Source organism: Dipteris shenzhenensis, chromosome 2 (genome assembly GCF_047967505.1).
Source record: "Dipteris shenzhenensis isolate YYH24624 ecotype China chromosome 2, Dip_SZ_1.0, whole genome shotgun sequence".
NCBI lineage: Eukaryota > Viridiplantae > Streptophyta > Polypodiopsida > Gleicheniales > Dipteridaceae > Dipteris > Dipteris shenzhenensis.
In genome coordinates this window covers 20,148-32,765 of record NC_141597.1, presented here as the reverse complement: position 1 = coordinate 32,765, position 12,618 = coordinate 20,148, and positions in this window count along the sequence as shown.

Genomic DNA, 12,618 nt, shown 5'->3' with positions numbered 1-12,618 from the left:
AAGTCGACAAAGCTGGCACAAGAAGAGAGTCACTGGTTGGGGTCGCGACAGAATATGAGGAAAGAGAGTGCAGAGATGACGTGTCTCTTGTGTATCCTCAGTGGTCGTCCTGTCACATGGCGGTTGTGTTGTGTGTTTGGCAAGGCTTGTTATGGAGGAAAATGGTTGGGCCGAGAGCCTAAAGCCATGTTTTGGTGTTCTCCCAGCGATTAGCCCTTGATCGAGATTGATTTGAATTAATCTCAACCTTGAAGAAGCGTAAAAACTATCTCCATTGATTTCAACTTTTATCCCAAAAAAATGATTTTCAGAGTGTTATATAAACATACTTGGATGCTGGGTGTCCTATTTCGAGCTAAGAAATCACTACTAGGAAATGGCAACCTAGAAACAAAGCTAGATACTTCATAGACATGTTCAAGAACAAGCACGAGTAAATTTCTCCGTAGATTAGAGCAGAGGAATGATATGTGGACATGTGGGTATCTCTTACAAGGTTCAATAAAGGCAAATGGCAAACATTGTTTGGATGGAGCTCGAGAAGAGATGAAGAACGTGATGTTCGGTGCATTGGACAAGCTGTTCTACAAGACAACCATGAAACCTAGGACGAGACCATACAGGGTATATTTCATGCAAAAAGCTTGGAGAAACGTCTCTCCTAGTGCCATTGACCTCATACAGGGAATGTTGTGCCGAGATGTCAAAGCAAGGCTCTCCCAACCCAAGTAACTACCAGTTTCATCGTGGGTTTCTCTGTTTCGTCGTCCTGCTCCCCACCCCCTCCGTAGTAGCCACCGCCGGAGCTCAGCAGCCCCAAGGTGATTGGCCTCAATGCCAGCAGACACACAACATTTGCCTGAAGCTTGTTGAAGCTTGGCAACCATGGCCTCGTGGATGAGCGAAGAATCGGAAGAGGTTGCAGAAGGCGACTGAGCAAATGTAAATTGCCACAAGGGTAGTGGTGGATTGATGTCCTTTGAAGTGACCACTACAAAGGCATTCCCATTCTGGCTATGGCACAGGAAAATACTACAGATTTTTCGTAAGCACGTTCTCTCCGGCACCCTCCTTGACGGCTCACGTGGTTAACTACTACAAGATGAGGGACGATGTGAAAACCTACAATGTTTCTAGGATGGGTTGCATAGCAAGTATGATAGTAGCCAACCTTGCCGAAGATATTCTCTGAGTGCACAAAGATAGATGTGTGACTCGAGCTAGGAAGAACAGAAAGAAGGCATTGATTGTGAGGAGAGGAAGGGGAAGCATGAGGGGAGGTAAGAGCACGTCCACATTGGACTAATTTCGGAGAACCATCCGAGGATGACGGAGGAAATGTTGGCATGACTAGAACCAAGTTTGATGTCTTTCATGAGCACATCGCAATTGAAACACTCGAGGGGGCATTTTGGAGGCACCATTTTTTGTGTGGGCAATCACCCATGGTCCAGCCATGTGGTCAAAAGCCAAGGAGTTTATACCAGGAGCTTCATGTCAAGTGAAGGAGGAGCAGACATTGATATCAGGGGGCAATTAGTAACATTCGGGGCTAGTAAACTATTAATATCCATTATGTCAATATTGTGATCGTATCTGTGCCTCAGAAGATCATCTTATGCATCAGTTCATGAATATATTAATGGTAGCATCGATTTGTGCTAAAGCTTTTTTTTTTTAATGTCTCCTAATAAACTTGCACTCAACAAAGGAGTTTTCAAGCTACACACTGAATCGAGACACATGAGCCCATGAAACTATGAAGGATATGATTCACACCACTTTTGTTTTCTAGTAGGTTAATGATGACACAGAAGAAGGAAGAAAACTTTGCACGTATTACAAGTTGACAAATATGCCAACAACTATGGTACTTATCCTTTGACTGGACAAAGGATGCAAGCCACTCTTTGCACTTGGCTTCTTGGTCGGTTTTTGGTTGTTGAGTAACTCTTGGCACTTGGCTTCTTGCCCTTGTAGCAACCGGCATGAGCCCAAAAGCCTCTATACATGAGGTATAACTTATCCTACTGAGAGTTGTATCCAGACTTGAGTATATCCAATTCCAGATTTGTGTTAAGGAAGGTATTACCGGCTCTCAAGATTAGTTTGATACTAATCTGGAATTGTAAACCCTAAACCCTAAAACCCTAAACCCTAAACTAAAGCTCTAATCATGAATGCTAGGCTTTTAAAAGGGCGCTCCATTTACCTTCTCATGCAGCTTGAATTTGATCGTCTCACTACTGGTTTTTTCTTTTGTGATTTGTGCCTTCTCGCAGCTTAACAAAGTGTGATTTATATCAATTGCCATTGTGGTTATAGACGTACATCATCATTACTACGAATTTAGTGGTGCTTCTGAACCAAAGACCTAACCAAGGATGTCCAAATGATTGGAGATGTCTCCAGGATCCTTATCACTTCTCTTCAATGGCGTGTAAGGTAGTAATTGTAACTTCCAAAACTATGATGGTTGCTAGTGTTGTTTGATTTGGAAATTCGACAAATGAATTGCATGGGATGTAGACCTAAATGGTAGGGTTCTTTGATTGCCAACCATATGTGAATAAAACCTTCAAGCACGAGAAAGCGATTCTGCAAAACTTGCTTCCAAGGTGCGCAACACGTATCTAATTTGCAAGCTGTTCCACTGCCTTTTATTTGCCTCAAATAAATTGCCAAAAGATGATGCAAATTTAAATTTCTCCTAGCGCATCACTTGTGATTTTATTGGTGTTCCATTTCAATTACGACTATTGACATTCAGGTAATATGCCAGTATCTTATCCATTTGCGAGACTTTTTCAGTGCTAATATTCTCGGCGTTAATATTCTCGACACCTAGGGAAGGGACCGTTCCCTCGAATTATAACTCTTTGGGGAAGGAAGTGTGTTGCCTCCTTGGTTATAGTAATTATATTATATATTATCATAAAAATGTTTTTAATTGCTCATATTCAAAATTGCTTGTTTTTAATCTGAATTCTCATAATTCTACCCTTTTGATGCATGTTCTCGATGCAAGGGAGCAAGAAATCCAAGCCAAAGGGAGCATCAATGCACGATGACACCTTTATTAATATGGTTGTACTCCATGCTCACAATATTATATACATTGCAACAAGGATCAGTTCTGCGCCCTCATGTTATTTTTTTCTCAAAAATTTTGATATATGTTCTCTATATGCTAGGGATCAAGTTAAATTTTGAGTTAGTAGGTGCGCACTTTTGTTGATGACAAAAACATTACAACCTATTTCATGTGCGCTATAGCAAGGGCTTACGATACTCATGCCTCAACTGAGTCCATGGAAAGTGACAACACTAATGTCGAGCATGGTATTATTTGCCAAGACTTTGATGAAATGCTATTTTGTATTACTTCCTTCCCTCCTTTGGATACAACTCAATTGCACACTTTGTAAGTATAGTTTTTCTTCATTCCTCGGTTGTGTGTCGCCTTTCCACATTCACTCGCCCTCTATATTTTGCAAAATTGGAGAAGCTATTTGATGGAAGCGTTGTAGCAGGTGTTGACGAGAATGGGAAATGCATGATTGGTAGGATTCGATATATTTTTATGTCCATGACAGTATGGTCTGGCGATTAGATCTACTTAACGAAGTGTTTCTTCTCTTGGTAGCCGATGCATGCTCAGGGAAAACAAAGGGGGAGGTACAGACTTCAGACTTCGCTATGCTAGAGTGTCCACAATCTAATTCTAATATCATATCGAACACAGTGGAGGATGCGCATCACTACGATATATGATTTTCTTTTGTCGTTTGAACTTGTCTGTGTTCCATCACGATTGTGATTTTGGTTGTTGATGTGTCACTTTATGGTTTGGTTCATATATAGCTTCTTCTCCCCTTATAGCACGTTGTCATATGGAAGTATGGCTTGGTAAAAGAGTTGTGAATGAAGGAGTTGATTTGCATTCCAAAGCGACTATGCAAGGCATGCATGAAAACATCGTGACGTTTTCCCAGCATCATATCTTGTTGTGAATATGAGAATTCATGATGCCTATTGGTCTAACTGTTTTTTGTTGTTCTAAGTTGTTTTATGTACGTAGATTCGGGCCAATATGTGGATGTGGTTGCTCCCCTTGGTCAACACGATGGTGGGTGTTCTTGACACACCAAACCTATCCACCAGAAAGATTGGTCGACCAAAAAGAGCAAAAGGAAGTCTTTCAAGAGGGAGTATCAATCAGCGGGGCTAAGTTTACTTATGAACAAGGTAGGCATTGCTTTGCATGACGTAGACATTCCTAGTTTCCTTGTCAAGCTTTTCTCTTTGTCGGCTCTTTTGGCACCCAATACTGGATTTCTTGCAATGTATAAGAAGTTCAACAACCACCATTCAAAACCCAACGTCGCCCATAGAAATACAAGACTTCAAACATTTGTACCCTCCTATCACAATAGCATGATACTATGTCCACAGATTAAAAGCACTAAAAAGGCTACTTCAAAAAGACAATCATGTTATTACCATGGTTTACAGAGTTACCGGAAAAGGAAATTCAAACACACAAGCATAGGAAAACATGCCAGAGGCAAAAAAAACGTTGCAAATTTGGATTCCCAAGACCACCCATGAAAAAAACTACAATCCCAATGCCTCTACCTGATGATTTAGACAATGGCACACATAAAAAGAACTTGAAGAAAATTGATGCAGCGCTACAAGAACCTGAGACAATCAACTTGGATTTTGGATCATTCATCGAAAAATTGGGCCTTAATGAAGAAGAGTACATAGGTGCTCTGCGATATAGAACAAACAACCAACAATATTCTTGCGATGCAATCTCAAAGACATATACACAAACAACTTCCATCCGAAACTATCATGGCTATGGGAAGCAAACACTGACATACAATTCATATTGAACCCTCATGGAGCAATGGCATACAATATACATCCTACATGACTAAAGCAAATAAAGCAAAATCCAATGTTGTCAAAGATGCGCAATCAGAGTGCATTCAAATAGGAGCACCCGCAAATGAAAGAGTACGAAGAATGGGAAACACAATTCTTAACACACAACACATTAGTGTACAATAAGCAGTTTACCTGGCACTTTCGTTGCCGCTTACAAGCAACATAAGAGAGTTTAAATATATCAATACAAGCGTAACAAATGAACGCACCCTATTATTAAAACACTGACTAGAGCTAGAAAAGATTGATGCTACAAACACTGAAGTGCTTTGACATTATCACAAAATACAAAAGGAGACCTTCCGTCATAGAACACATTTGTCTTGCAGACCATACTAGCAACTTCATAGTGTATGGCAAAAAAAAACAAGAATAAGAAAACCTAAGATTCGATAATTACAATGAAGCACGAGACCTCGATAACCCTTATGGAGAACTCTACCTATTGTACTTACCTTTCAAATTTGCAGAGCACACGTTAAGTGCCACGAGCAACAACTGGCACAACTTCTATGTTCAAAACAAAGACATAATAGACCATGACAGAAACAAATTCAATCAACACATAGAGGTACTAAATGAGAATGACTACCACAGTACTGAATCCATGATGTCATCAACTCCTAGTAAAACGAATAACGACAATTCGAACATTACAATCTCTAGTTTTTGACGTGCCCGTTGCTCAAAAGCATGAGGCAATAGTAACAGGGTCTTCAAGACATATGTAGTAATGTCAATTAACAAGTACCAACAAATATTTCAAAAGCTAAATAGGGAAAAATGGTTGCTCATTGAGGACATTATCCTAAACAAAAGAAACAGACCTCAGGAACAAATTAAACTGTTTCTTTCAAGAAATGATGGAATAGGAAAGACATATGTGCTTCTACTAATAGTACAAGCCACCACTCGTCGTACAAGTAGACAAATGATGTTGGAAAACCAAGAGTCCTCCTCCTAGCATACACAGGTAAAGCCGCATACAACATTGGTGGATCAACAATTCATTCAGCACTTCACTAGCCTCTATTATCGACAAAATACACAAGACTATGTCTAGAAAAACTTTAGAACTAGATTGGAAGTGGAATTCTTTGGAATCTAAGCGATGAATGTGGTAGTTGTTATATCCACTCTATCAAGGACCTGCTCTTTGCCTTTACTCTAAGTGGTCACTATGGACTGCATACTATCTGATTCTACAGGAAAAGAAATCCAATGTATCACCAACATTTCTGGCTAAGGCGGAGTAGAAACTGTAGTCAGACTATCAAAGTATGATGAAGTGTCATCAATGATAACATCATTGGATTTAATAGACTTTGCTTGATTGGATCATAGAGTCGGTATCCCTTCAACTCTACAACATATCCAAGAAAAACACACTCAATTCATTGACATCAAGTTTAGTCCTAAGTGCAGCAGGAACATGAGCATAAGAAAGAGAGCCAAATACTCTCAAGTGAACAATAGAGGGCTTAGTTCCTGTGAATGCCTCTTTTGGTGTCATGTTTTGCAATGAAGCAATGGGACTCATCAAGTACACAGTTGTGTCATAGGCCTCATCCCAATAGTATCTTGGAACATTCTTCTCATCAAGGATGCATCTAGATGACCTTGCAGTCGCCCTATTCTTTTGTTCACCAACCCCATTTTGCTGAGGGGTATATCTGCATGTGAATTGACATGCGATACCATGATTTCATAAAAGGCATTAAACTCTATGGACTTGTAATCCCCTCCATTATCACAACGGAGGACCTTTAGGTACGTGCCAGTCTGCTTTTCTACCAAGGCTTTGAAGTCTTTGAAAGTGTTAAATGCATCAGACTTCTATTTCAGGAAGTAGATCCAAGTCTTCCATGAGTAATCTCATGAATTACAAAGCCTTGCCAAGAGATAGTATAGAAGTTAGACCCCATATATCTAAATGCACGATCTAAAGGACGTCAATACTTTGAGTTGAAGATGTTGGAAAGGGGTTTTTGTGTTGCTTACCCATTCAACAAACCTTACATACATCTTTTTGAAAGTACAACTGTGGAAGCCCCTGTACCATGTATCTTTGAGGGATATAAGGCACCTAAAGTTGAGGTGACCATACCTCGTGCTACAATGTACTCATATAAGCATCCTGATTTTGATGATGAGCTGCTAGGACTCTCTGGACTGGAATAGCACAAGAAAGCTTGAACATTCTTTCGATCTTGACACCCCGAGCAATGATGGATCTAGGACTCTTGAGCTCTCTCACAGTGCATCCATGCTTGTTGAAGACAATTTCCATACCACTCTCATTCATCTATCCAATAGAGAGAAGGTTTTGTGCCATTGTGGGGACGTAGAATGCATCTCCAGTACTCCCTATGGTGCCTACATTACTCTGTAGGGGTATGCTACCGATCCCTTTGATTTTGTGGGGTGTGTCATCCCCTATCATGATGTCCTGACTTGGATTCCAGTTGGGGTTGAGATCAGAGAACCATTCTTTCTCAAGTGTCATGTGGTCGCTCACACCAAATTCAAACCACCATGTATCCTCATCCTTCTGTATTTGAGATGTGGAATGTGATATGAGAAGCTTGTGTTGATAGTCCTGAGAATTGTCTTCGTCATAGACATAGCGGGCGGATTGCCATTGATGATGGTTGCCTCGGTGAGGGTTATGAGACTCTCTTTGTTTCTTTTTGCATTTAGGTTCTAAATGGCTTGGAATGCCAAAATAGTTTCAATTTCCCTCTCATCTAGGAGTAATTCATTGGTTTCCTCCTCTTCCAGAGTTAGATCTACGTTTGGGATTCCATGTCCCCCTCTATACGGGAGGACCATGACTCTGAGTCGATGAAAATGGAGAGTGTCTACCATGGTATTGACCTCTACCTTGGTTTCTAGGGCATTCAAATTTCTTGCCTTTTCCTTTAAATGACCCTCTTACACCTCCTCTTGCTGTGAAGGCGGTGTCATGATTCTTCAAATCTATTTTGAGATGCGTCGCAATTGCTCCTGCATGAGCATGTCTAACATGAGTTGAAATTTTGGTGGTGCATCTCAAGTGACTAATTAGTCATAAATTGCCCTTAATCTAGTCCAAGTCCATTGATGGCAAGCTAGACTAGTCTCTCTTCTTTGACCTCTTGTCTAAGTGATCTGAGTTGATCACCAAGATCCTTCAAACTAAGTAAGAAGTTTGGACCTGATTCATTTGGAAGAATTGAATTGTTGTTCAGCTGATTCTCTAACAAGAGAATATGTGACATGTTGTTAGCCTTATACCTTCTTTCAAAAGTCTTCCAAGCAAATAGAGCTGAGGTCTGTGCTCTAATCAATAAATATGACATCATCATGTGATTTTGCCATGGTGCACCAAGAATCAAAACCTGTATACAAATAGCAACCAAGTGCCCATGATAGCTAAAGGCTTTACAAGGCTTGAAGAAGTAGTGCAGAATGCCAAATAGTTAACTAGTGACTTTACAAGGTTGCATGTGAGTGCAAAGGTGCAACTATCTTGAATCGATAACTCAATGTGGAGGATTACTAGAATTCGAGCGACTGCGTTTGAGCGAGGTGATGGTTCGAGCGAGGAATTTCATAACTTTTGACATTCTAGTTTGATGTTTTATGTTCAAAAAGTAGCATTCATTGCTTACTTTTACACTTGTTGTCTTACCCATGATATTGTAACTATTTTGGTCGCAGTTTTCTCTTCATCTATTTTGTCGGGAAGGGCCACCAAAGAAGGCTCTCGATTCCTTATGAGCTTATGCTTTCCATAAGCTTCCAAGGAGAGGGGATCCTTTACACCACAAGATAGTGCCCAAGTAGTATATGTCAAAAAGTAACCAGCTCTTGAGCCTTGCTTTCTAGCATAACACCCAAAAATAATTAAAGCAAACCGCTTCTCTATCAGAATGATCTTATCTATTTGCCACGATATAGGATGACCACCCAAAACTTTTGACAAACACTTGAAAAAATAAGTAAGAGCAACTCCATCGTTGTTGCTATAAGCAATTTGCTAAAAATCAGTATCTTTGTAGTAGCAGATAGGTCTTTAATATAATAAGAAAGGTTTGATAGTTTACCAAGCCCAGGAATTCTACTTCCAACTACCCTGAGGAGGAATGTGTCATCTTCAACGAACAACTGCCATATGCGAAATGCACTTAGATTTAAAATAGACCATCAAATTGCATATCTAAACTCTAAATTGAAGAAAGGTAGGTACCTGCCTTAACTCAATATTCTCATCTTTCTCTAGTATATCATTGTTAAACAAGGAGATACCCATCTCCTCCTTCCCCTCGGAGCTTTGAGTGATATCCAAGCTTGCTGCTATGAGGTTCATTCGTGCTTGGGTTTCCTGGAAGATTGTCTCATCCACCTCTTCATACATTTTGGCTTGCTCAAAATAGATGGACAATGCTTTCAAAGGATTGAATTTGTCTCCAGCTCCAACCAAAGTCGTCATTAATCCTTACTTCCTTGTCAACCCTACAAGATTGTGCAATAAGGGCAATTGCATAATCTTCTCAATTGCCCTTGTGTACAATGCAGATTCCCTTGTGGCAGTCTTCAAAACTATCAAATAGCTTGTGCATTTGATACCTCATCCTGTCATTTGGGGCAATGTACTTGATATGTACAAAAGTCTTACTGTTGATAGGTCAATGGTATTCCTGATAGGTCTTGCTGCATCACCTGGATGGTTAGTTCCTCCTCTTGAAAGTTTGTAGAAAAATGCGATATGACTATCTTTCGAGTTAAATACATTGAAATCGCGTTTTCTGGCAAAAAACTCTATTGATGCAAATAAAGTTCTAGTAATAGTAAGAAAATTTCTCATAAACACGATATGGGGTAATCCTAAGATAAAGAAGGCTCAAATCATGTTTTTAAGAAAACTCTTTGGCCACATAGTATTAATCTCCAGGCTCCATATAAAAACATCAAGGTTCAGACAAATTCAGGTAAATCTTGAAGATAATTGTCTTGATCATTCAAAAGATGAAGCAGTAGAATAAGATAGATCAAGAAAACACTTGGAAAGGGGGGTTTAGGGTTTAGAGTTTAGGGTTTAGGGTATAGGGTTTAGGGTTTAGGGTTTAGGGTTTAGGTTTTAGGGGGTTTAGGGTTTAGGGTTTAGGGTTTAGGGGTTTAGGGTTTAGGGTTTAGGGTTTAGGGTCTAGGGTTTAGGGTTTAGGGTTTAGGGTTTAGGGTGATACCAAGAAGGAGGGGTGATACAAGGAGGGGTGATACCAAGAAGGAAGACGTAGATCTGAAAAGAGAAAACTAAACGGAGTAAGCGGCGGTGGAGAAGGAGGCGGTGAAGTGGGCAATGGCGGAGGTATTTCCATATGAGGGGATAGAGGTTGGAATTGGTGGAGATCATCTCTATCTTCTTGTAGCATATCTCGTTCATCAATATAGAAAACTCTATAGAAAGGGTGTTGGCTGTCAGCCCACCAATCTGTTGTTTCGAGAGGAGAATCAACTACTGCATAAGGAGAGTCAACCATCTCGATAGAATCAGAAAACTGGGGCCAAAACATAAGACTGGGAGCTTTGGAAGGATAGCAGGGCTCTGTGAGGGGACTAGCCAAAGAGGGGGGTAATGATGGAGGAAATGACTTATATACAGATCGGGTTAAAGAGGATGCATGGCCCTTCCGAAGTTGCTGCAGCTCATCTAGCACTGTGTGGATATTACGATCTAGTTTGCCCACAGCAAGTTGTAAATCGTACAGGGCAGAGTGGCAAGCATCCAAACATACCTGAGTAGCAAGGTTGTGCGAATTGCACCAATTCAACTGCTGCTACTCGACAGGCATGCTATGGTCATCTTTGTCTATTAGGGCATAAGGGGCATGAACAGACTTCAGTGAACCATCTTCAGTTGTTACCTGAAATCCTTTAGACTGTGGCCACTTGACTGGTCGGAGCATCATCATTGGCTCTGATACCAAGAAGGAGGGGTGATACCAAGAAGGAGGGGTGATACAAGAAGGAGGGGTGATACCAAGAAGGAGGGGTGATACCAAGAAGGAGGGGTGATACAAGAAGGAGGGGTGATACCAAGAAGGAAGACGTAGATCTGAAAAGAGAAAACTAAACGGAGTAAGAGCGAGAACCCATGATGATGCCGAGGGGTAAGGAGAAGACGAAATCGAGAGACGAAGCGTGAATGAAACAGACGTAGACAGGGAAGTCAGTAGGAGGAGAGGTGCGTAACAACGGGGAAGACCAATCGAAGGCAAAGAACAGGACGTAAGAGATGGAGAACGGTGGAATAGTCATGATGAAGGAAAACTAAAAACAAGGGAGTTTGGAGCAAGGAGGCTTGAAAGATGGATATATTGCAAAAAGCTGAGGATACAAGAAGCTCTCGGAGGTAGACTCTGCCTACAAATGAGCCAAGGGTGCTCTTATATAGGAAAAGGCAAAGTGGGAGGATGAGCTGTAATCCACTCTGAGCTGTCATGAGTGGAGGGTGAGTTGTAATCCACCCTGAGCTGTCATCCATTTGTTTGTACAATGAAAAGATATGGAAAAGACATAAAGGTGAAGGTCTTACTCAAATATGAGCAGTGTCTAGTCACTTTATGAATTTTATTTAATTTTGTACAAGTGTTATGGTGAAGGTCTTATCCAATTAAGGACAGTGTCTAATCACCATGACCGAGACATAGGACTTCTGGTTGTTCAGTATCAAGTGGAAGTAGTAATCCGCCATTGTGAGTGTCCCAATAAGGTGCTCCTTCACGGGAGAGCATGTCTGGGAGCACATTTGAGGAGCCTTTTTTCCATTCTACTTTGAAATCATACATGGTAAAGAATTCCTGCCAGCGAGCTAAGCGTCCTCTGCCGATCTGTTTATCAATTCGCCGGGTACAGAACGTCTTGAAGTTCTGGTTGTCGGTGCGGATGAGGAATTCTTTATTTAAGATAAAGAGTTCTAGCTTTTGAATTGCTCTTTTGACTGCTAGAATCTCTTTCTCAATTGAATGGTAATTGAGCTCAGCACCTTGGAAAGTTCCTGACCGGTAGGCACATACAACTTCTTCAGTGGGTGTCTTTTCAAGTAAGACTGCTCCCCAGAAATGGTCAGATGCATCAGTTTCAATTATTAGCTGTGCTGTGGCTGATGGAATGGTGAGAGATGGTAACTGTTGAACCTTTTCTTTGATGTGTTGCACCGCTTCTGTTTGGGGTGGGCCCCATGTCGGACCATCTTTTCTGAGACAGAGTTGGAGAAGATGCCGATCTTTGGCCAACTGTTTATAAAAAGGGGATATATAATTTAGACAACCCAGGAACCTTTGGAGTTGAGTTCGGTCCCTGATTTCATCTGGAAATGCAAGAAGGGCCTTCAAGACATGTTGCTGCATTTGAATATTACCCTTGTGGATGTGGACTCCTAAGAACTCAATCGTTTCTTAGCCAAGGGTGATTTTTTTGGCAGAAAGGGCCAACCCTTTGGATTTGATGAGATCATACACAATTTGGAGATGGCGGAGATGCGAATAGACATCCTTGCTATACACTAGTATGTCATCAATATAAACTAGGCAAAAAGAGTGATGCTGACTGAATATGGAATCCATGAACTTCTGAAATTCTACAGGAGCGGTTTTGAGACCGAAAGGCAGTACATTC